Source organism: Phalangium opilio, unplaced genomic scaffold, assembly GCF_054372755.1.
Source record: "Phalangium opilio isolate 3A_F unplaced genomic scaffold, DU_Popi_V2 ptg000329l_1, whole genome shotgun sequence".
Lineage (NCBI taxonomy): Eukaryota > Metazoa > Arthropoda > Arachnida > Opiliones > Phalangiidae > Phalangium > Phalangium opilio.
Window position 1 is genome coordinate 280,545 of NW_028324226.1, and position 23,283 is coordinate 303,827.

A 23,283-nucleotide genomic window follows, 5' to 3' on the forward strand; every position below is an offset into this window, starting at 1 on the left:
GAGAAGTAATTAACGGAACAGGGACAAGCAATTAATTTCGTAATCGGAACCCGGTTGCTTGCCTCCCTCGAAATGAAACATTTTGATTGAGTGTGGATACTTTTTGGGCAACAGGCCCAATGCGACTGTATATTATATTACGCTTTCCCAAAGAGTTTAATTTATTACACTCCGCTAATTGGACAGTTAATAAAAATAGTAATCAGAGCGAAAGTGTGATAGCATTGCAAAATTTAATTTAGATTAAAAGGGATCCAACGGATTGGAATGGGGGACCCATAAAGTGAAAGAGAGATTCGAAGATTTATGATATACATGATTGGTCATCCATCAAGTGTTCCAATTGCTAATACGAGAGGTTTCTGAAAATATATTTAATCGAAGTATTCACATCCAAACATTGACTGGTCCCTATAACAATGGACATATTAGTCTTCAAAAGTACTTAATCTAATAACGTTATTAAACCGTTATCTTGTAGTGGTGTACTATTAAATGGGTACAAGTGTGCGTATACAAGAGGTAAAGTAAACATAATTGCTCCCGTGCACATGTGTGACTATTTCCCTTGTTTTAGGGACCAATCAATGTTTGGAAGCCCATATCTCTGAAACTAAACATTGCAGATCCATGTTCTTGGACACTATCCACAGAGTTCGACCCCAGAACCCTCCATTTAATTTATAATAGACCTATCAGGAACACCCTGATACATTTATTAGTTTAGAAGAATTGATAAGTATAACTTCGCGCTAATTTATTTCCATCGGAATCTCCCTAATTGAGTCATAAGAGGTCGTATAAGTCGAGAGTATACGACAACCTGTTCGAATCATGAGGCACAATCAGAAATCGATGAACCAACCGTACCGCACCGCACAGCACCGGTCCGGTCCGCAACACGACACTAGTCCGTCGTCTCTTTTTCTTCTTCTTCTACTATATATATATATTTGGGCTCTCAACCCATCAGCCTCATCCGTATGTACGTAGCTACGGCTTAGAGAGATAGTCTCGGATGCATGCAATGGGTAGGAGCCTATATAAGGTCAGTTCTTCCGAGACCCGCGGGGGTCTCTAAGACCCCAAAGAGGTTTCTTATAGTATGAGGCGCGAAGATTTCCGGGGTTTCCCGTTGGCGCGCGACGCCTGACACGGACGTGTCAGGGAATTATATGGTAAGGGGAAGTCGCTGAACGGAATTTCCGACTATTTCCCGGTTTTCTTTTTTTCCTATATCGACAAAGTTTAAATCCGCCTATAACACAGGCGTGGCGTTTCCTTATAGCAGGATGATAGGTTAACCCAGGCATACAGTATCCCAATTTCGAAACTCTAAATAACTAACTGTTCAATCGTGGACTGGCGAAGAGATATTAGTATACCATTAGTGTTATGGTTAAGCCTGACACGAAACCTCTTCATCAAGCAGCTAGATAGACTATTTCAATTATAACCGCGTGCCATTTCAATATATGCTCTTGAATATATTTCCCAAGTAGATTTGATTAAAGTCGGGTAACAGAGACTGCACGTGCCGGATTGAAATACACTATCTATCCACATACCTTGCCAATTTTGAGCGTGAGCAAACTATAGCTCGAGATTTATGTTTAACACTTGAGGGGTTGGATACTCGTAACTTATTACGGGTATTAAGCTTGTCGGGATTGACTTTTGGGTGTAGAGTGAAATACCCCTTCCTAAATACGATTGGATATAGCAATACTGACTCGTTAAAATGGCAAATGGATATAATGCGAATGCATCTCGCGTTTGAAAATTGAAGCTCGGTATACATTAACGTAACGTTCCGCTAATGAGACCGAAGCCCGAAGCACTTAGGCCTTGTACAAGCACGTACTGTACTACATTTGAGATTTTAGGATATTTGGTCTTGATTAATACGAGATTTAAACAGAATCTCGATCATTAATTAATTTAGTAGTTTTATTTTAAGCCATTTAAACTGACGTCGGAGTGACGCGCGATTTTCATTTTTAACGAACGGTTTCGTGGAATGGATTGATATTTGAGTTTTAATTAATTTAAAGGTGAAAATACGGGGTCCTTCCTGAAAATATCAAGAGCGTACAGCTATATAAATTTGATTTCAACTTTCCGTTTTGAGAAATTAAATAATTTATTCATTAATTGCGAAAAATATAGGCTAAGATTAATTTAAAGCTACCAAACTACGTTTTAGACTAATCAAAATTAAATTTATCAAAATTAGTCGCAAATAGTCTATCTGTGATTAATTTAAACCCTTAAATACGACCGAGCAACTTAATAAACCTAATTCTATTACTAATTGAAAGATATAGCCATGTACTTGAGTTTCAATATCTACAAATCCCTATAGTTTACCAATCGAACTATAGTAACCTTGAGACAGATAAGAGGTCATGTCCTTTAGTATATAGTTAACCTAACTCTACAGTTAAGTCGCGACACTTGAAGTATAATCAAGCCAAGTACTATAGTTTTGATAACTGGAATGCCCTAGTTTCCCGTGCACTCTTTCCGACTATAGTAACCCTGAAACATAAACGGGGGTCATCTCGGTTTCATAAGTTCATGAGATATGTTCCATAAGTTTGTCATTGGTCACTGAGAGCGTGTCATGAAGTGACGTAGGTCATAGATTCGAGGTAAAGCGACGCCTGGTTTGGGAGCTGTCAAAGTCTTAGTAGAGACTAAATAGGAAGATGGAAGTCCTGCAAAACTAACAGAGTGTAGTACTTCGAATTCTCGCTTGTCGTTCTCGAACTAGTTCTCACTCGTAAGTCTCTAGCATTACGAAGTATATGAAGCGTCGTACTTATGAAACATATCTTATAGACTTATGCCGTTATTATATCAGAAAAAGTACTTGTCCCAGCAGATCCGGATGAGTTCGATATATGTACGGGTATCGATTCAACTAACAATTGGTGTATGAAGGACATGACAAAAGTAGAGTAGTAGGAAATGTGTTCATCACGCGATTACGAGACAATCAAAGACGTAGTATATTCGTTTACTTCCTTAGCAAAGAGGAAAGAGAACGAGTTACTAAGGACACTATAGCTAGAAAACACAAGAAAGGATGACGATAGACAAATAAAAATGAACAATTCCTTCTTAGAGGAGAAACGAGAACTCAATAAGACTAATCTCCTTTCAACCGTCCGTCCATGGAGTCTTGTGTGTTCGGGCTATAAGCGAGGCCTAAAGTTCTCGTTCGTTACATTAGTTTTTTCCTGCCAAATATATCTTTCTCCGTGTCTCAACTTGGACTCAATAAGAACAGTATTTTCTCTATCTAGGAAACCCACTCTCTCGGGATTCGGGGAGTTACAGAGACAACAAACTAAGCTCGATACATACCAAATGTATATACACCCATGGTCTACCCTGTTTACCAGTCCAGATTCTCAATAGACTTTAGTATAGTGTATGTCTAAGCCTATACTTCGAAACTTGTAGATCTACTACACTAAGTCCTTATGGAAAGGATATTTACTTTGGGTTGTAGGAGGGGGAGTGTCTTGGATCTTGTATTGAAGGAAAGACAATGTGCAACGAAATAATTCTCTCGCGCGCGCTCTTTTTTCCCGCCAAAAATAATAGCACGTGCAGATAGATGGGGGAGGATGGAGTAGAATTAAGTACGCCTACTTCTATCGCGATTCGAGTTTGAAACTTCATAACTTTAGATTACAAAGACTTAAATGAAATTCCTTTGAGGGCGTCATAGCCTTAATTATCCTCTATGTAATGTTGCTAGTTATCATGAGTCTCCGCAATTAGGGCTCCAGTAAATAAACTTCGAAAAAGTCACCATCTGCACGATATGCAAATTTTTTACCATTAACAAATTAGCTATTTAAATATTTATTCTATTTAGTTACATTTTAAAGTCATATATCTATTTAACATTAACCTGATGAGATTCCAAACTGAATTAATCAGAAGATTTTTCGAGAGTGTAGCGTAAATCAGATTAAGTATAGTTAATTGCATTAATTCTCAAATATAATTCCCTAAAAGCAAAAATGGGAGTTTAAATCCGTATCGTAACTAGCAATTTCCCAAAGCTTATATCATACCTGTAAAACACATAAATCTTAATTTATAATTTAAATGCACTTACTATATGAAAACATAGCTAAAAGCACCTTTTTTCCTAATTTCCAGGAACAACTCAATTTAATATACTTTAATTTACTCTAAAATGGGATATATAGAACCAAAACACAGACGCTTCATGAGATCAAGGAGCCATATTTTTAATTATACAGAAACTAGACCTTCAAACGGAATACCAGTAATAACTTAAAAATGCACTTACTATATGAAAATACAGGGTGATCCAAAAAGGGTAATTACAGGACCGAAGTACAGTGGGATGGTTCTATGGGAAATCAACTTTGAGTCGAAAATGTTGTAACTTCTATGACATTTTGCCCTAAGGGACACCGCTTACAAGTTATGTACGATTAGAGTGTTTTACGGATGGCCCCTTAATTAAATTAGAAATAATTGTCTTTCAGTTTCTTATTTAAATTTAAGGGGTCATCCATAAAACACTGTAATCATAACTTGTAAATGGCGTCCCTTAATTAGGGCAAAATGTCATAGAAGTTACAACATTTTCTACTCAAAATTGATTTCCCATAGAAGTTCCCCCCACTATACTTCGGTCCTACCATGCACCCTTTATGGATCACCCTGTAAGACAAAAAGAAGAAGAACCACGATTCGCTCTTAAGCTCAAAGAATAACTCAATTAAACTAAATTTATTCTAAAATAGGTATAGAACCAAATCAGACGAGAGAGAAAGATAGACAAAACACGAACCGAAGCTTGGGTAAAGAGGGATTAAAGAGTCAAATTTTTAATTAACCAAAATCTAGAGGTCCAATACCCTTACGAGAAAATCCCAGCAGAACGCTCATCATCATTTTTCTTTCCAAAATAATCCGTCCGAGACTTATTAATTTTTCCCCATCGCTGGATTTTTGTATTTTAATAATCTTTTGCACAACACCAAGAAACTAAAAAAGGCAATCTTATGCCTCTATTTTTGTTTTCATCGCATTCTTTTTTCATTTTCGAATTCTTTTCGCCGCGCGTGGAATTTTGCGAGAAATCGATCACTGTTTCTGATGGCCCCGAGTTTTTTTGTTTTTTTCTTAAATTAGCAATACCCTTATTTGCCTTTTCCTGGAACGGAGGATGAAAATCATACAAGCATTTATGGTATAGACTAAGAAAGACAATTACGATATAAATGCCTAGCTAGTTGTACATACAATTTTTTCCCTCAAAAGAACGATTTTAATCGAACGACTTGAAATGGAAAATTAAAGTTTAAATTTTGTTTATTTTGGCAACAAAGGGACGCAGCGTTGATGACTTTTCTTATTTTTGTTACTATTTTAATGGACTGTGTGGGGATCGAATGTTCCTTACATTTCTGGATGGTCACCATTTTTAAAGATGGAGGCGAATCGGAAAAATTAAAGGGTATTGTGTTATTAGGGTCAAACTGAGTGGAAAGTTTCAGGGAAAATGGGGCGTGCAACATATAGTTAAAAGAGATATGTGAGCCCAAACATTGATTGACCTCTAAAACAATTAAGGAAATAGTCACACATAAGGAGTAAGACATATCAGCCTTCAATAGTCTTCAATCTAAGAACGTTATTGAACCATTATCTATAGCAGAAGGGTAATATTAAATGTGTAGAAGTGTGCGTACGCTGGTAAAGAAAAGCTAATTACTCCCGTACACATGTGTGACTATTTCCTCAATTGTTTTAGGGGTCAATCAGTGTTTGGGAGCCCTTATTGAACCGTAACTAAATGTTGTAGACCCCATACATGTTCTTTGACACTTTCGACTCAGTTTGACCCACAAAACAAACCGTTTAATTTATGGCAAACTTACAAATAGTATAAATACAGAGGTCAAATCGTCGAGGCTGCGTGAGAAATCGTATTGTAACGGAAAATGGACTAACGGCTATGATGGTCCTATTTCTTCAACCGTTAGTCGCTTTATAAAAGTACAGTACCAAATACGTTCTTAAAGCATATTCTTCAAGATCACAAACCCTTTTTTGACATTCGCGGAAATGCAAGCCTCGAATTTATACGCGCGAGATCCCTTTGGAAAGCAAAGTAAACCGAAAAATCTCCTTTCTAACAATGGATGTCTTAAGACAATGAAAGAAAGACAAACATATCCTACCGCGCAACCTATAGTAATCGGGCACGAAAACCTATACACGTGTGTTAGTTTCAACACACCACTTTCTTACACTGATAATAAAGATACGACGGTAAACATCAAAAACAAACAAATATACCTACAAAGTTCAAAAGTCCCAAACTTATATATCTTCACATAAATGATGGCATCGATGTCTCTCGTCTCGCAGTTAAGCCTTTGTCTAAATTCCCGAACGCGTTCCGGCATAGCAATTCTGATAACAGTTCTAAGAAAGCGACGTGTCTTTCGAATATGCAGTACATACGCCCCTATAACCTCTAGAAGGAAATAAACCTACGCTAACCTTTCACCTTACTGTACTTATTAAATGAGACGAAAATTAACAACATATTTCTCATTCAAAACGCGTGCCAGCGCGCGCGAAGAAGAGGTCAAATTAAACTTCCCTTCAAAAGGTGGACCTAGCTGACTTGAGAATAAATAAAAATGGCGGGAAAAGTCTTAAGGCAGTGCAAATTTACCCTTGGTCGACCTGACCTTTCATAAATACAAAGAATTCCTAAGCCTTTGCCCTTAATATAACCCTTGCTTATCACGTAACGCAAGAAGAGCGAACACGTACAACAAGGTTAATCCTATGGGTAGGAAAGGGGTCAAAACTTTCTTTTAATTAAAAATATTTCTTGTAATTTCATCGTAGGTGGTGAACAAATACTTTTAGGAAGTTTGACTCGATAAAAACACGGAAAAGGGTCATCGGGAGAGGGGAAAGTTCGAGGGGTTTGTAATTGCTTAAGTAAAGCTCGGATAACACGGTCAAAAATAAGAGGAAGTTAAAGTGGTTCTGCTCTAGCAGCAAAAGGCGAGAAGAGAAACATCTTATCTGAGAGAGTGGATATTTATTTTTGCTTCTGCATAGGATCTGGTAGTAGAATTTGCTGACACGTCCGACACCCTCTGCTCAAACAGGATTATTTCATCTTTTTATACAAGACCAATTCCCCCCTAACATTTACCCCCCGACCCCATTCAATCTACTTCCAGTTTGGGTAAAAAATAAAACCCATAACTAGAAATGTTTGTTCATAAAAGATGACTTTCAGAACCCCTAGGGTTATGTATTTAATGCAGTATCGTCCAAGGCCTATTTCATGTAGACATAAGTAATTGATTGAATTCGATAGAACAAAATTGGAGCGTTAGCAACCCTCAAGGTGTTTTTCCCCTATTTTTTAAACCGATGCCACAGTTGCGTCTTTCCAAAGTTGGTACGTCTTTTACTTCAAGATACAGGTTTTTATAGGGGGCTATCTCGGATTACTCTAGGCAATCTTTCAATGCCAAACGGTGGTGGGCCTTCTGCCCGATGCCCCATGAGAGAGAGAGAGAAACTTGGGCTTTGGAAACCCCGCGCGTCAGCTCGGGCCGGTCGGCCGCGAGAAGGCGGGAAAATCTTGGGGCGAACTCGCTCCGTTGAGCGGCATTTCATCCGAAAAAGTACTAAGAGAGTTCATACAAAAATATCAAACGCGAAAACCCAAAAATTGGAGCTTGCAATAGCAAAACGTTTTGCCCCCAACCAAAATTTCATAGATAAACCCGAAAGGTATACTTCAATGAAGCTTGCACGCGCCGTGTAATATGAAGACCCCCCCCTTACCTCTCAGAATAGTGTCGACCCCATCTGCGCATGATTACCTTCACGACCGTGGCCAAGGAAATACGCGTGAATCGGGTCCTATAGAAGGAGATGCTAGCTCTAGTACCCAAGAATTAAGGTCAGGATAGCCACTAGACGAAGAGTACTGTTTTCTATGAACCTTTGACCTCAAAAAACCTTTTCTCTGACTGGTTAAGAGGAGGAGGGTCTTTTGCTTCTCATGGCATCTACAGCCCAAGGCTGAGAACTGTAAACGAAGTGTACTTTTTGCTTTTATCCGTGAACTTTTGCTCAAACAAAAAATGCAAGGAATTTATTCAATTATTGTTAGAATATTGGCTTCAATCTTGAACAAAACGTTACTTTTTTTAAGCCTAAACTTCAAATTAGGCTTAATGTACTGCGTAAACCAAACCAAGTGAAAATGCCGCGTGATGGATGGATATTCGTGGGAATATTCAGTAAAATCATGTAGTACGGGCACTTAATGCTATATTCCGTAAGTCTGCAAAGCTGTCAAGGGTATAAACTGCAGCCACTATTATTCATTCATATATTCGTAAGAAGCTAACGTGTTGAAGGGAACCCATCCAAAGGGATTAAACTCATATCATAGCAAACCCTGAAGGGCTCTATCTATCCATGCAATCATTGCGAGAAAAATAAGACGAGGGTAAAAGAGGGGTCTAATACTTTATGGGGTATTGGGGGCCCAAAATTCCCCGGGCCAAATTTAAACCATGTTGGAATAAGGTCCCAGGTATTTCCAGTACCCCAAATGACTTCACAGTCTGCGGCTATCCAATTCAGATTGTAAAACACAAAACAAAGCTCACTTGGACAAAAAAGTGAAACGTGCACGCGTGTTTAAAACCTAAATAAGTTAATTACCTTTGAGATTTTTCATTTACATTTCAGGCGCACGAAAAATGAAGTGGAAGAAATATGACTTCTTCTTTACAAAGTACAAAGTGCACTTAAAAATTAATTTACTTAAAATAAACTCGAGAACCTTTAGAACCTACTTTGAATAAATTTTCGTTAGTTATTAAAATTCATCCAACCGAGAGCTAACTAAATCACTTGGGACCGAGACCGAGAATCTTGCATATAATATATACTATAAATAACTCTTAAAATATTTTGGTTCCATCAACGAAAGAAAAGAAGAAAAAAAAAGCGCCCAAAACCAAACCGTTGCATTCTGGGAAAATTTAAAAAGAAAGAATAAAGTGTTCCTTATTAGAATTTCGTGAGTTATTTTCAGGGGTTTTTAGGGGTAAAAACACTTCCATTGAAAAACCCTCTTACAAGTTCCGAAAAACAAGAAAAATAATACAAAGCAGCACGTGGGGGGGGGGGCAAGAAACAAAATTCAGGTTGTTGAAATGAGGCCCGTCAACAACCGCTGTTTCATCTCTTAACATATCCTGCAGGCTAAATATTCAAATTCTCCAAATCCAACAAGAGTATGTATGATCCCATATCCCCTTTTTATTTTTTGTTCAAGGACCTCTAATGCAACCACTATATCGCGGCCGTAAAGGTGGGATTAATGGGAAGCCCAAGAGCAAGAAAAGAGAGAGAGAGGGAGGGTGAGAGATAGGACGCTTTTAGCTCTGGTTTTTTTTGCATTTCCCGCCTTTCCCGCGCTTGCTATGGATATTCTCTTTTTTTTTAGAGCGAGAAGGGAAAAATATTCCCGCTTTTTTGACAGCGCGTGCATTGGTTAACTTCCCGCCTTTTTCCGCGCGTACTGGGAAAATATTCTCGCTTTTTCTGCTCGTGCATAAGTAAACTTCTCACCTTTTATTGCACGTGCATAGAGAAATACTCCCGCCTTTAATTCAGCGTGTGAATAAGTAAATTTCCCGCCTTTTTCTGCGCGTGCATAAGTAAATTTCCCGCTTTTTTCTGCTCGTGCATAAGTAAACTTCTCACTTTATTTAGAGAAATATCCCACCTTTTTTTCCAGAGCGTGCAGAAGGAGACTACCCACCTTATTTCACATACTCGAGCGAAGGGAAACTAGGGTTTTTATTCAAGTTGTCTACGTCACATCAGAATATTTTGGGTTATTTTATATTTACGTATAGGGTAAAGTAAAACGAAACTCATGTTAAGCCTTTGCGCAATAAGTTACCGAACGACCGAGTTTATTACCAGAAACCTTTTTCATTTTAATTTTTTTTCCCTTATTTTCAGTTGCCTCTTTCGCTGCATTTTTTTTTATTTTGGAAATCCGAATTTTATTACTGAACCAAAAATAAAAAAGGTGCTTATATAAAATACCGTGTTAAAAATTCCTATTTCTTACAGAAACGATTCAAGTTTCAAACTAAAATTGCCAAGGCTTAGGTTCAAGAAAGAAATAAACAAAACGGTGGCATATAGCGAAAGAATAAATTTAAGCGGAGGTCATTTGGGACATTTTCATACGTAAAATAGCCTTTCAAAATATGCTATACGCGTCAAAACAGGACTTAAGATTGACTTGGCAAACTTTCAAAATTGATGCAGGGTGAAGCTTATGGCGTATTCCATGCTCAGAGATCGCTCGCGATTTGATCTATTAAGCCTTATAGCGAATTCCATAGACCATGTTTTGATGAAACTAAAAGGAAAAGACACTCCGCCTTCCATGTGCCTGCGCTGTAGTCATTTTGTATCATGATTCATGAGAGTGGGCAGAGCTGGCAATTTATGTCCCGATACTGAGGCTTGCTTACCCCCCTTTTTACGTTGAAAAGGCCTATTGTACTCTCGGGGTGTCTCTGAAATGTATTTTGTGTTCCACTGCTAAAACGAGAATCGAGATCAACTCGCCCTTAGATTCACGTCTTCCATTGGTCAGACGAGCTCGGTCCGAGTTCAGCCCGGAACCGATCTGCATTTAAAGACAGATCAGTATACGAATCTCTCGGAAAATCAGCATAGACATTTTGACGGGAAAAAGAAAACTAGTATTAAACCGCTCCGGAAATGATGTGTATTTTGCTTCAAGGTCGAACTGAGAACGACCTTATCGCTTTTTTTTCGCGAATTTGACAATGAAATGGAGCCAACCGCGAGCCATCTCAGAGCAATCCATTGGAATTCACTATTAAAATCCGACAAAGAGGGTCGAGATAGTTCGTATAGATTTCTCTTGAAATAAAATGCCCATCATTTCCGGATCTTCTCTAACGTTATTTTTTTCTCTTTCGCCAAAACGTCAGAGTAGTAAATGTTGAAACGGGGTTCTAACGAAATTTTTATATTGAAAATCCCTGACTTTTCCAGCTTATCCCTGACCAAATGCTCCCAGTATCCCTGACCATATTTTAAGATATTTACCAGAGCCCACTTCATGATCACACCTGGCCATATTTAGCATTTGTTCAAACATGGCTTGATATACCAAACGAAATCCCTGACCTTTCAGGAAAAACTTTAAATCCCTGACCAGGGATAAATTTAATTTTAGAAGTAGGAATGGAGAACAGAGTAATGTGCGCGCGCGTCAAAGTCCTTGACCCCTTTCACCGGGCTGGGGGGTTCTTAAAGAAGAGGCGGGTCAAAGCGACAGAGGTAAAAAAGAATTACGTATTTTCGACGTCCCCGGCAGAAACGTCATCAAAACGTAGTTTAAGTGAGCCAATAAGATAATTTAAAATTTTCGTTACGTGTTAGATGGAGGGATCTATACTGGGCTCGGACTGAAGTAAACACTAACAGTTCCCCATTCCTGCTTCTAAAATTAAATCTATCGCTGCCTTGACCTATCCAGTTTATGTAAGAACCCTGATGTATATATAACATATAAATTTAGTATAGTATTTGCTTCTGACCTTTGACCTGGTAAAGTATCAGGGAGACATGACTTTTAGTCTTTATTTTAATTAATGATAAAATTTAATAAACCTTCCTCCGTATTGACAGGTGTACCAAACGACGTAACTTTTGTACACGTCCCAAAAGACTCCCGCCAAAAGAATCATTAAATTTGGCGGGAAAGGTTGTAAATCCCGGCGTTCTTTGATCTCTTTAGGCCTACTTTTAAATAATGAAAATGACCGTGCAGAAATTTTACTAAGCCTAATTTAAACTAGTAAAGGTAGGCCCACAAGGCTTATTTTTCCTTTTGTTAAATACAGTTATTAATTTTCAAGAGAGTTAGCTTGGGGTCCCCTAGCTTCTGAAATAAATGGAACTCGATATATTATATTAGCAAGGCAGATGAGACAAGTCTATTAAAGCCGAAGGGAATTAACATATAGATCATTTTTATAAAAACACCCAGCTATTTAATTCTTTGCCTTTAATAACATTAACGGTATTTAGATTATTTCCATTAGCTAACTACGATGAAAGTCACGCGCTAAAATACCCAATACAGTGCACGAGATATCAACCGTCGCGTGTCATCTCACCTCGAGAAATCTGTGTAAGTAAACTAAATCTTTGCATTCAGACTGAAGAAAGAAACAAAAAAATAATCGAAAACCCTGTCGCAGTGTTGCCATCTATAATTCCGCAGTTATTATCGTCTGCTTATAAGGACTCGTTTTTACGACATACACCATAGCGGTTGCCTGAAATTTAGTACCATAACGCAAGAAAAATATCAAAATATAAAAAAGAAAAATATCCATAAATTTTTGGCAGCTGAAAACTTTCAAAAATCGACTGTGATTCAAAGTTTCGTTCGCGAATAAAGAGTTAATTATGTTAGGCGTATGTTCAGTAGTGGTTTTTTATATTAACAGCCTTAACGCGTATTAATTAGGTGCATTCATACAAGCCATATTTTGGTATCATTTCGAGTCGAGTATTTGGACCAGTATTTTGAATACTTAGAATTTAGATTTCAGATTTCTTTCTCGTATTTCTTTTGTGTTTAAAGTATAAAATGTAGTGAAGAAAAAGCGGGGGAAACTGTGTTAATATTACGCAGAAATCTAATTCGTTTCACTGGTTTAAATTGAAAAAATAAAGATAGAGAAATTTCCTCGTTCACGTTTCTTAACTTAAACATCATTTTCATGGTTGCCAGTAATTTGTTATTCGAGCATCTCCAGCATGCAGGTTTAGAACTGAACTGAACTGAACAGAACTAAAAGCTTTTCAGTCTGATGTAAATAGAGGTTGAATCGCGCTTGAAAAGGACTGGCAACACTTGACTGTCGCACACTATCGATTGTAACAAAATCTCCATCGATGTATCTTACCACGTTTTTCTTCTAAAATACCCGCTTCCGTAAACACAAAATAAGTTGGTATTATCTAATTAATTATGCAAATTTTTGATTCAATTAGGGGGCAGGGAATCAAGCGGCGTAAACGATGTTAAGATGTCTTCCAGTTTAAGGAGCAATTTGCAAGACAAACCTAGAGAAAGCTAACTAGTTAAACATCCAACAACCAAATTTGTCCCAGGAGCGCAGGTGTTAAAATATTTTGACTAATATTATCATATTAAATTAAATTGTTGTCGTTGTTTCTTGACCCAGAACTATTATCATTGTCAGTGACTTCACTCAAATAAAGGTAAAGGTCATATTTTCAACGGTTGCGACCTTTCGCTGAGAACCCAGGAGATTTTTAATCTTAAATTGAATAATCTCTTTCAAGTGATGATAACAATATTAATAAAGGTCCTCTTCATTATTAAGGACCCCTTTACTCCTCCACCCCCGCGTCTCGAACGAAAATATCAGAAATTATAATCAAAAATTATGTGTACACTGTTTTCATTAATAAAATTAAAAGAGAAATGAATTAATTTCCAGTATTAAACTAATTAAGAATGTAAATTAATTAATTAAATTTGAGACCGTTTCATTATATTATAATCTCGGAATACAGAGCAGGAACAAAATTATACAATTACGTATTTGAAAATTAGACTTCATTTACAATTTTATTATAATTTTATAAAATTTAAATTTATAATTTTGTAATCTGTACCCCGAGATTAAAATATTTTACGCAACTGAATGTCAAATATTAAACATTATTCTATGTTAATTTTCATTAGATTGTACACCACTATTATTGACCTTAATTTAAATAAATGAATAATTAAGTTAAATTTAATTAAAACACTAAAACTATAATTATTAAAAATTCATGCATTCATTACTCACCCAGGCTCCATAAAGAAACAACTTAAAGTTTTTCTATTAAAATTTAGTTTAAAATATCCAATATAATTCAGAAATTTGATTAAGAATAACCACGCATATATATAACTTAAATACTTAAAACAATTTTAAAAACCCTATAATTTCACTTTTGAAAAAAAAAATCAACCTACTAATTGAATAAACTATTAATGTATAATAAACTGTAATTAACGCTACACCAACCAATCAGGAGAAGACCTATTATACTATATGAATAGACCATTAATTAGGACTAGATTAATATCTCGAGAACCGATTCATTATCACGAGACTTCCGGTTTTGATTCACGAGATCGAGGTTTAATGAATTAAAGTCATAATACCAATAATAACAAGAAACGTGTTGGGATTACTTAGAACACAGCGGGAGCGACGGGTTCAGAAAGCGGGGGATGCCCGACCGTGCGACGCGGCTTCGAAATTCGGACTGCAAAGAGAGAGAGAGAGAAAGAGAGACTGCATGTGATGATACAGAGAGAAACTGGCGCGTGTTACGGGAGGATAGAGATGAGGAAAAGAAGAAGGGAAAAGGATAAGGAAGAAGCTAGGACTCTTTCTTTTAGAAAACGCACGTGGTTGCGTCGGTGGGATCAAAAGATGCTAGAGTCACCTTGGATTCCGCTATCTCCCTCTCTCACTCTCTTTCATAAGAGAAATATTCCATTTTTTTTAAACGGCTTTCTCCCAACGGTTCTTAAGTAAAATTTAAATGGGTAAAAGGAATCCCGCGTATGTAGGTAGATGAATTTAATTTTGAAAAGAAAATAGGGTACTGATGTTTTAGGGTATATTATTTTTCGAATTGAAAACATTATTAAAAGCTTATGGAAATATATAGAGATATAAAACAAATACCTTACGTTTAATCACATCGCTAACGATCCTTAAAAGAGAAATTTTTATAGGCTCATGAAATAAGTACAGGTAGGAAATGTACATATTTATATATATTTTAGATTCAAAATACAGGGGGTTTCAGAAAGGATAGGAGGACCGACGTACAGTGGGCTTTGCTCAATTTTGAGTCGAAATGTGGCACTTTTCCGTTTGGGTTTTGTTTTGAGTGTTTACGGATGGCCCCTTAATTAAAATAGAATTGTCTTCCACATTCTTATTTTATTAAAAAGGGGGTCATCCGTAAAACTCATCAATCATAACTGGCTAAATGTCATGGTTAATATATTTGACTCAAAAATCACCTAAAGAACCCATTGTTCTTTGGGTTATACTGCCCTTTTTAGTAGCACCGTGTATATTATTTTTAAATTAAAAATTACTTCAAGATGTCGGCCAAAAACGTAAAAGATCTTTATGGAATAAAGTCCGCTCATATATTAACAGATTTATTTAACATTTACAGAAGGGGTTTATAGTCTTTGGGGGCTCAAAAATGCCCTGTCTCGGGCAACGCCTTGCTCTTACGCTATCTTGCCAGTGAAAGATAAATATATATTTAAGCTAATCAAATAAAGGTATGCAAACCATACTTTACCGCCCAATATAATAATATATATATATTTTTTTTAATTTAAAATATTATTAAAAGGTTCTTGAGACAGATATAAAACAAATACCCTAGTACGTTTCATAATACCACAGTTAACCATCTCTAAAAGAGATCTAATGAAATGTAGACGTATTTAGGCTAACCAAACAGAGGATATGCAAATCCAGGTAGGCCTTTCAACGTGCGCAGAACCAATAGAAAATCAGAGCCTAAGGGAGTCTGATGGACAACTTTCGAATATGCATGGATAAACTTAACGATCCTGGTATAGAAAAACATTATCTAAAACAATTCGCCCTTAAACTATAAAAACAAGGTTTTCAAAGAAAAAAACAATAAAAATTATTCAAGCTCAACTATAATAAAAATGTGATAAAACTTATAGCCTGACTGATATAATTATTACTTGGAATGACCCGGACGGCGGGTTTAATGTAAATTAGGGCAAAGATATTACGCGTTTTACGGTCAATTTCTTTTATTAAACACGACGATAAGGAACGGGCAAAAATAAAACGGTGTAAAGTTTCATAAAATTAATGTCGCGGCCATTTAAAACTCTTATCTAATTTTATGACAGTCTGAATGGATTTTAGTGGTGCCCGAGCTTTTCAATAGCGGTATAAGTGTACCATATAGCTTTGCACGTATATTACCAAAGATACCGCGTGAAAATTTATTAAAACATAAATTTCACGCGTTTAGATTTACTTATTTTCATAAGATTAAATAAATTATTTATATTTTATAATTTTTTAAAGTGCCAACACTCAGGGGTAAAAAGACTACAGGTTTACAGGTTTATTAGAGTGCCGTACAGAGTACACCCCTTTAGAACGGGGCGGCTCTCCTAGTCGGGAGAGCGCGGCATTTGAAAAATACACAATATACAGGGTGTTTCTGAAAAGTCCATCAATAATGAAGGAGCGTGTTTATTGTGCCATTTTGAGTCGAAAATGTTCTATGACATTTTGCCGTCCGAGCCACTGTTTTCGAGTTATGATTTGAATATTTTAGGGATGATCCCTTAATTAAATTACAGTTACATTTCAATTTTCTAATTAAATTTAAGGGGTCATACGTAAATTACTCCAATTCCAACTTGAAAACAGTGGCTCGGACGGAAAATAGTCATAGAACATTTTCGACTCAAAATTAGTGATGCCGCGAATATTGATTTTGCCGAATACCGAATACCGAATATTCGGCCATGCTCTCGGCCGAAGCACCGAATATTCGGCCACCGAATATTCGGCCGTGAGATATGTGCAACTCGCGCGAAACCGGTTATGAGCTGTAACCCGTTCCGCGAAATACGTACATCCCCGCACGGACCGCAATAGAGTGCTGTCAGTTGTGACGTCAGATCCAAGGTTAAACGTCATGAGTCTGCCTTTAGCAATAGGCGGCCATGACAGTTACCGTTTTTTCTTTATGGGAAAACAGCATGGATGACGTCACACCGGCGCTTCTGACAGCACTCTATGGGACAGGTCTCATGGTGAGGTGAATAGGCAGACGGCTACGCGAAATCAAGGAAGATGTAGATAGGGAAGTTTGGTCAGTATAGGAATCTCTCTTCACGAAATGTAGCAGGTCACGTGACTTATATTCGGCGTTAGTTTGAACTGCGCAGGAAACCGGTAGTGCCGCCTATCCTCAACACGATGCGCGAGAAAAGTGCGGCGCGTGCGCACATGCACATCCACGCCGAAAACGGGATTTTTGGGCGACCGGAGTTATAGCGTTAAGCCTGGTTCCCACTTGGCGAAAATAGGGCGAAATTTCAACGCGAAATGATCAGCGCGATAAAATTGAGCGAATTTTTGATATTCGCCGGCAAAAAATCGTATTCGCGGAACTGAGCGAATTGTTCTATTTTTTTAGTCGAGGCGAAAAGGGGAAACAAATTCGCCCTAAAAGCAACCAATCAAAACCCAGATTCAGAATTTTGTAATGCCTCCTTTCTTTTGTCGATCACTTAAGTTTTATTTTAAGCCTACTACTGTTTCATGTTTTAGCACAACACAAATACACAATCGGGGAACATCGGTTACAATATATAAGTGAAAACTACATTGATAGAATCTAAATTAAAGTTCTGATAATTCAATATTTCTTTACCTGAAGAAACTCGTGGTCACCTCTCATTTCCCGAAAGACATTTTTGAAACGTTAAATTTAAACAAAGGCCATTTTCATTATTTATTTTGTTTAGGTTTTCCATTTTTAATCCGCAAGAAAATAATTAGGCTTAACGTGAAAGAAAATCTCGCGCGCGATCTCTTCAAATTTCGCGCTAAATGGGAACGCCGGCTCTGGCGAATAAATAATCGTCAAGAAGTTTCAGCCGGCGAATACACATTTCGCGTGCTTTTTTTCGCCAAGTGGGAACCAGGCTTTACACGAAACTTCCCTATCTCCATATTCCTTGGCGAAATGTAGGGTCACGTGGGAAAACTCTCCTCTCCTCTCGGCACTCAAGGTCTGTATACCGCTTCGCTCGGCACTAGCTGTAACGCGATTACTGCTCTGCGCAATATTGGGGCGCAAGCAGAGAGAGGGATACACTGTTTAGATCCGCTCTCTACCGCCTCTGCTACAGCGCGCCTGCGCGGAAGCTTTCAACGTTGGTGATAAACTCGGGAAGGAGGGAATGAAAAGGGCGATTTTTCAACGCGCTCTCTTTAACACTATAGGACCCGTCTATAACGTCTTTAGGTTTTTGGTTCATTTGCGAGTAGATCGTGTCACTATAGGGAGAGGGCAAACCCATTCTTGCCACGTCATAGGCTTATATCTCTTACCTTGATTCCATGCCCCTAACGGGGGAATTTCAGTATCGCGCCTACAAACGCTCCCCTAAGTAGAGGTATAAAACGACGTCGGATGTTCTTTCCCTCCCTGACAAACGCCCTCTCCCTATATGCTTTTTTTTATTCATCACAACTTACCACTGATAGATTATAAATATTAAAGTAAAAATTGTTATTGAAATAAATAATTTTTTGAGTAATTTTTCCGTTTTTTTCCTTCATGATTGGATATTCGGTATTCGGCCGAATATTACGAAATATTCGGCCGAATACCGAATACGAAAAAAATGGCCGAATAGGCCGAATACCGAATAGTAACCGAATATTCGTGGCATCACTACTCAAAATGTTCCAATAAACACGTCCCTTCATTATTGATGGACTTTTCAAAAACACCCTGTATATACAAAGTTACACTAGAGAAAAATATATACAACAATGCAAGCGACAAACAGAGGAACGATTAATTAATTAATTAAATGGATAAAATTAGATTAAATAAACGAAACTAAACTAAACCACACTAATCGGAGGGGGGCGCGGCACAATATAGTGTGGAGATCTTGGAGATTGGCACGCCTCCACGCTTGCTTCCTCTGGAACCATAGTGAGAGCACACTCCCCACCAGTTGATGGTCCCATGGAGCACCGGTTAGGCCCAGGACAACCTCCAGGGAGTCGGCTGCGTGGGTATTACGCCATAGTTGAGCCGAGGGGCCACTCAGCGTCGCGGGGCACTCCATGAGGACGTGCTGGACGTCTTCGGCCACGTGGCCACACAGGCGGCAGGCCGGGGATAGATTGCCAAAGTCCGCCTGACGAACTCCTGTGAGGAGAGACCCGGAGCGGGCCTGAAAGAGAAGCCCACTGGCGTGGGAGCCGTCGTAGAAAAGTTCAGGGGCAGGGTGCGGTTTAGCGATGTACGCTAGCAAGCTCCGCTTTTTCGCAACAGCGGTGCGCCAGATGCGTTGGGCATGTTCGCGTCCCTCGCCTTCTACGAGGTGTTCCCATTCTCTAGGCGTGGTTGCGGTACCACGTTCGGTACCCTTACCATATTTGCGATCCAAGAGCGCCACGCGTAGCGTCCAGGCCGTGACCAGACCATTCGACCGGAGGGAATCGTAGACCTGTTTGGCCAGGTGGGTACGGGGGAGGAACTTCAGACGTCCAAGGTATTTTAGTTTGGATTTAGCTTCGCGAGATTCCATGGTGCTCCACCCCATCTCCCCTTGAATAGCGGCGTATGCGGCCATGGGGCCTGCATTTAAGGAATTGCGACCTACCAAGGACTGAGTTCGTTCAATTTCCTATGAGCCCCTGTAGAACGTTAACCCGCAATACACCAGTGTACGATAATATTTAAAATTAAATAAATCAGATAATTTAAGGTAATTAAATTAACTAAATTTTATAGTTCTTATTATATATTAGTTGCTATATAACATATTACACGTTATTAAGCAGAGAAAAATGTTATTTGAAATATTTTTTGAGTGCCAACATCCAGGGGCAAAACTAATAATGTATTTCCTACGAGCCCCTGTAAAACATTTACCCGCAATACACCAGTGTACGATATTATTTAAAAATTCTTATCTACCTTAATTCTGAACCGATTTAGACGTTTTTGGGATCAAATTGGAGCCAAAATTACACTCTACACGCCTATAATGATAAAAACCGTGCCACTACATATTTAAAACACACGAAATTAATTTCAAAACTTAAACACAAAGGCTTAAATTGCATTAGCCGAAATAGGGTTTTCTAATAAAACTAGGAAAAGGTTCGTAACTTGTCACTTCGATAAGGCTTAATTTACACCTGCTGGCAAATGTCAAAAGTTTTCTCGCTGAGCTCAGCGTAAAATGGCGCAATTAACCCTGGCAGCAACTTTGCTGCTGTGTTGTAACCTTCTTTTCGGTTCTTTCCAAGATAATTCTTTACGAGGGGGGGGGGGCGAGTGGCTCTTCCCCCCAATAAGAGAATAGGGGGTGCTGTATCCCCCGAGAGGATAGATGCTATAATCCCATCACCCCATCTGATTCCTAACGACTGGACAATTTTTAATCCGTTAAATCTATCTTTTCGATAATAAAAATTTTTGATTGAACAGCGAAAAAAATGATATATATTTTTAACTTGATTTATTGATTTCTTTCCACCCTATTTAAATTTCTATTTTTAGTCTTCCGCATCATTTGGTTATGTATGTACTAAGTATTTTTATGGGGCGTCTGTCTGGGAAGAGGTGTGTGTAAAAGTTTGGTCTTATATTTAAGGGCTAATTAAGGAAGTTAATAAGTAATTAGTGGATACATTCAACTTTTACTGACTGACTTATACTGACTAATAATGAACGCCCAGGCCAAACCGTTTTACCTAGAAGGTTGGAATTTTGCAGGGACGTTGCTCTTGAGTTGTAGGTACGCTCTAAGAAATATTTTTCCAATCCGCCGCCATATTGAAAAATGGCAGCCAGAAATTTAAAAAAAAAACTTCTTCGTGGAATAAATTCCACACGTTACAACCGATTTTACTAATATTTAATACAGTGGTTATGGCTTTTCGGGTTCGATTAGACACCATCTTTTAAAATGGCGGCAAGAAAAGAAATAAAAATGTTCCAACGGCTTGCCTTTGCTGCTACTATTATATAATTAAAGAAAAGAGACTATTTCAAAATGATCAGAGATCTATTTAAATTCAATTAAAATAATTATGACTAGACAGTCAATTAAATTATAATTGTTAGATACTAATTATACACCGAGACTTGCTAATTAGGGCAATTTTCTCAATTAATTTAAATTACGAAGTAATAAAGCATTCAACAGAGTAAAAGCTCCCCCGCCCCAGACCTGCTAATTAGGGCTAAATTCTCAATTAAAATTATATTTACGTCATTTGATATAATATTTCCCAAAAATAACTTCTGCTCAATTAAAATTCGAAAGTAATCATAGGCATTCGATAAAGTAAGAGCTCCAAATATAATTAGTAAACACCCATAAATAAAGGCGCGATTCCTGTACGCAATACAGCCCAAATCTAACTGCAATTACTAACCCGGATACTCAACTTTAAAATTTAAATTAAAGTGCCAAGGTCTCTTTCCTAATGCCTTATAGAGAGAAACCGACTCTCAATTATTTAAAACAATTCCGTAGAGAATTTGCACTTTTTTGTGTTATATTCTTTTTTTTTTTTACTTTTCGGCCGCAATTGAAATTAGTGATTATTATACGTTTCAACACCAATTGTAAATCGTAGTTTGAAAAGGGCTGCGGGGAAATGTACTATTTTGGTATTAGAGAAACTACGATACGACACAACAAGGAGAAAGAGAGAAATTGGACGGAGGAAATTGTAGACTAATTAAGCGTAGATTCTTCGAATTTCCCGAGAAGATAGTTCGTTTCATCTCAAAGTTCTTTTAATAAATGTTAAAAATAAGCTCATAGATCATTAAAACCTTTTAAACCCTTCGTTCACAGTACACTTTAATTGAAACGAATTATTTACGAGCGCGGAATTTCTGAACGTGGCGTTAGATCGAAAAGCAAAACTTTGTTAGAGAACGGACCGGACTGCAGAAACTTAAGCCAATATAAGACTAAGCTAGCCTTTCACCAATCAATGAGCGCATTTACTTGTACTTGTACTTAAAGAAGAAGGGGACATTGAGGAAATATAAATAGGGGAACATTCCATCCAAAGTGATTTTACAAGCTAGAATCTTTATTGAAAAATTAAAACCAGGTCAAAATTTTTAAAAGAATTTTCCAAAGGCGGCTGGCTAATTGTTATTTGAATATGTTGCATTGAAGTCAGTTCCTCTTTCGAATATTTTTAAAGAAGAACCAATCAGAAAAGGGAAATCATCTTTACGAAAGATGAAACGGAATTAATCCATGAATAAATTAACTTCATAATTAGTTTTGAATTCAAATTAAAAGTTAACTTCTATATATGGAGTAATTTTGAAATTAAGCTCACCTAGAAATTTCAATTTATCATTTTCAATTAGCATCGGGAGTAGGTATCTCTGAAGAAAAGTTAAAGGGTGTTGTTTCAGAAGTAAATCAATACAATTTTCCCAGGGTCAAATCCGTCAACAAAGTTACAAAGATAAATTAACAGCTATCATCAACTTCATAATTATTTTTGAAATAAAATTAAAAGTTAATATCATTGAAATTTCAATATATCATTTTCAATTAACATCAGAAGCAAATTTCTCCGCAGAAAAGATACAGGGGGTTTCAGAAGTATATTACTTGGAAGAAACAGGGATAGATAGACTTTTTTAAGACGGAATAAACAATGTTTGGCCTTTACTTCAGTCCGACTCATAGACGAGTATATAGCCCCTTCCTTCAACACGTAACCAAAAAATTAAATTATCTTATTGGCTCACTAAAACTACGTTTTGGTGACGTTGCTGACAAGGAGGGCCAAAAATACGTAATTCCTGTTTACCTCTGTCGCTATGACTACGACCCCTCTTGCGTTGTACCATAGCACACTCGATCACGCGCGTCACGCCGCAAGCTGCTCGCGCTATAGCGGGAGCGCTGATCGAGTGGGCTATGGTTGTACAGATAAGCGTCTTCACAGGGGCTCAAAATGGAGCCGTCTAAATGCGAGGGTCCGGTAATTATTCGGGAATTGTTTTAAATAGCAATTAAGAAGGTAGTTAGTGAATTTGGTGCCGGTGTTTTGGATTTGGAGTACATCTGTAAGGGTGAAAAGTGTTCGCTAATTCTTTCTTAAGCCAAGTATGTCTACTATCCTCATGATTTTGTAAACGAATTTGATGAAGTTAACCAAGGCTTAGTGAATGGGCAGGAGTTTTGTGAGCTTAGTGTTTGGTTAAAACCTGTTCGTGTTGTAATATCTATGAAGA

At 37.6% G+C, this 23,283-nt stretch overlaps 1 protein-coding gene and 1 long non-coding RNA gene across 7 annotated transcripts in view; one reads left to right on the forward strand and one right to left on the reverse strand.

Annotated features, from left to right (window-relative positions):
• LOC149610136 (glycine receptor subunit alpha-2-like) overlaps positions 1–23,283 on the reverse strand; it is a 157,682-nt gene that overhangs the window by 47,638 nt on the left and 86,761 nt on the right. The gene's annotated exons all lie outside the window — the stretch shown is intronic.
• LOC149610137 (uncharacterized) lies at positions 4,186–5,386 on the forward strand. The gene is made up of 2 exons (XR_016376565.1): positions 4,186–4,312; positions 4,800–5,386. It is a non-coding gene; the product is annotated as an uncharacterized LOC149610137 (long non-coding RNA).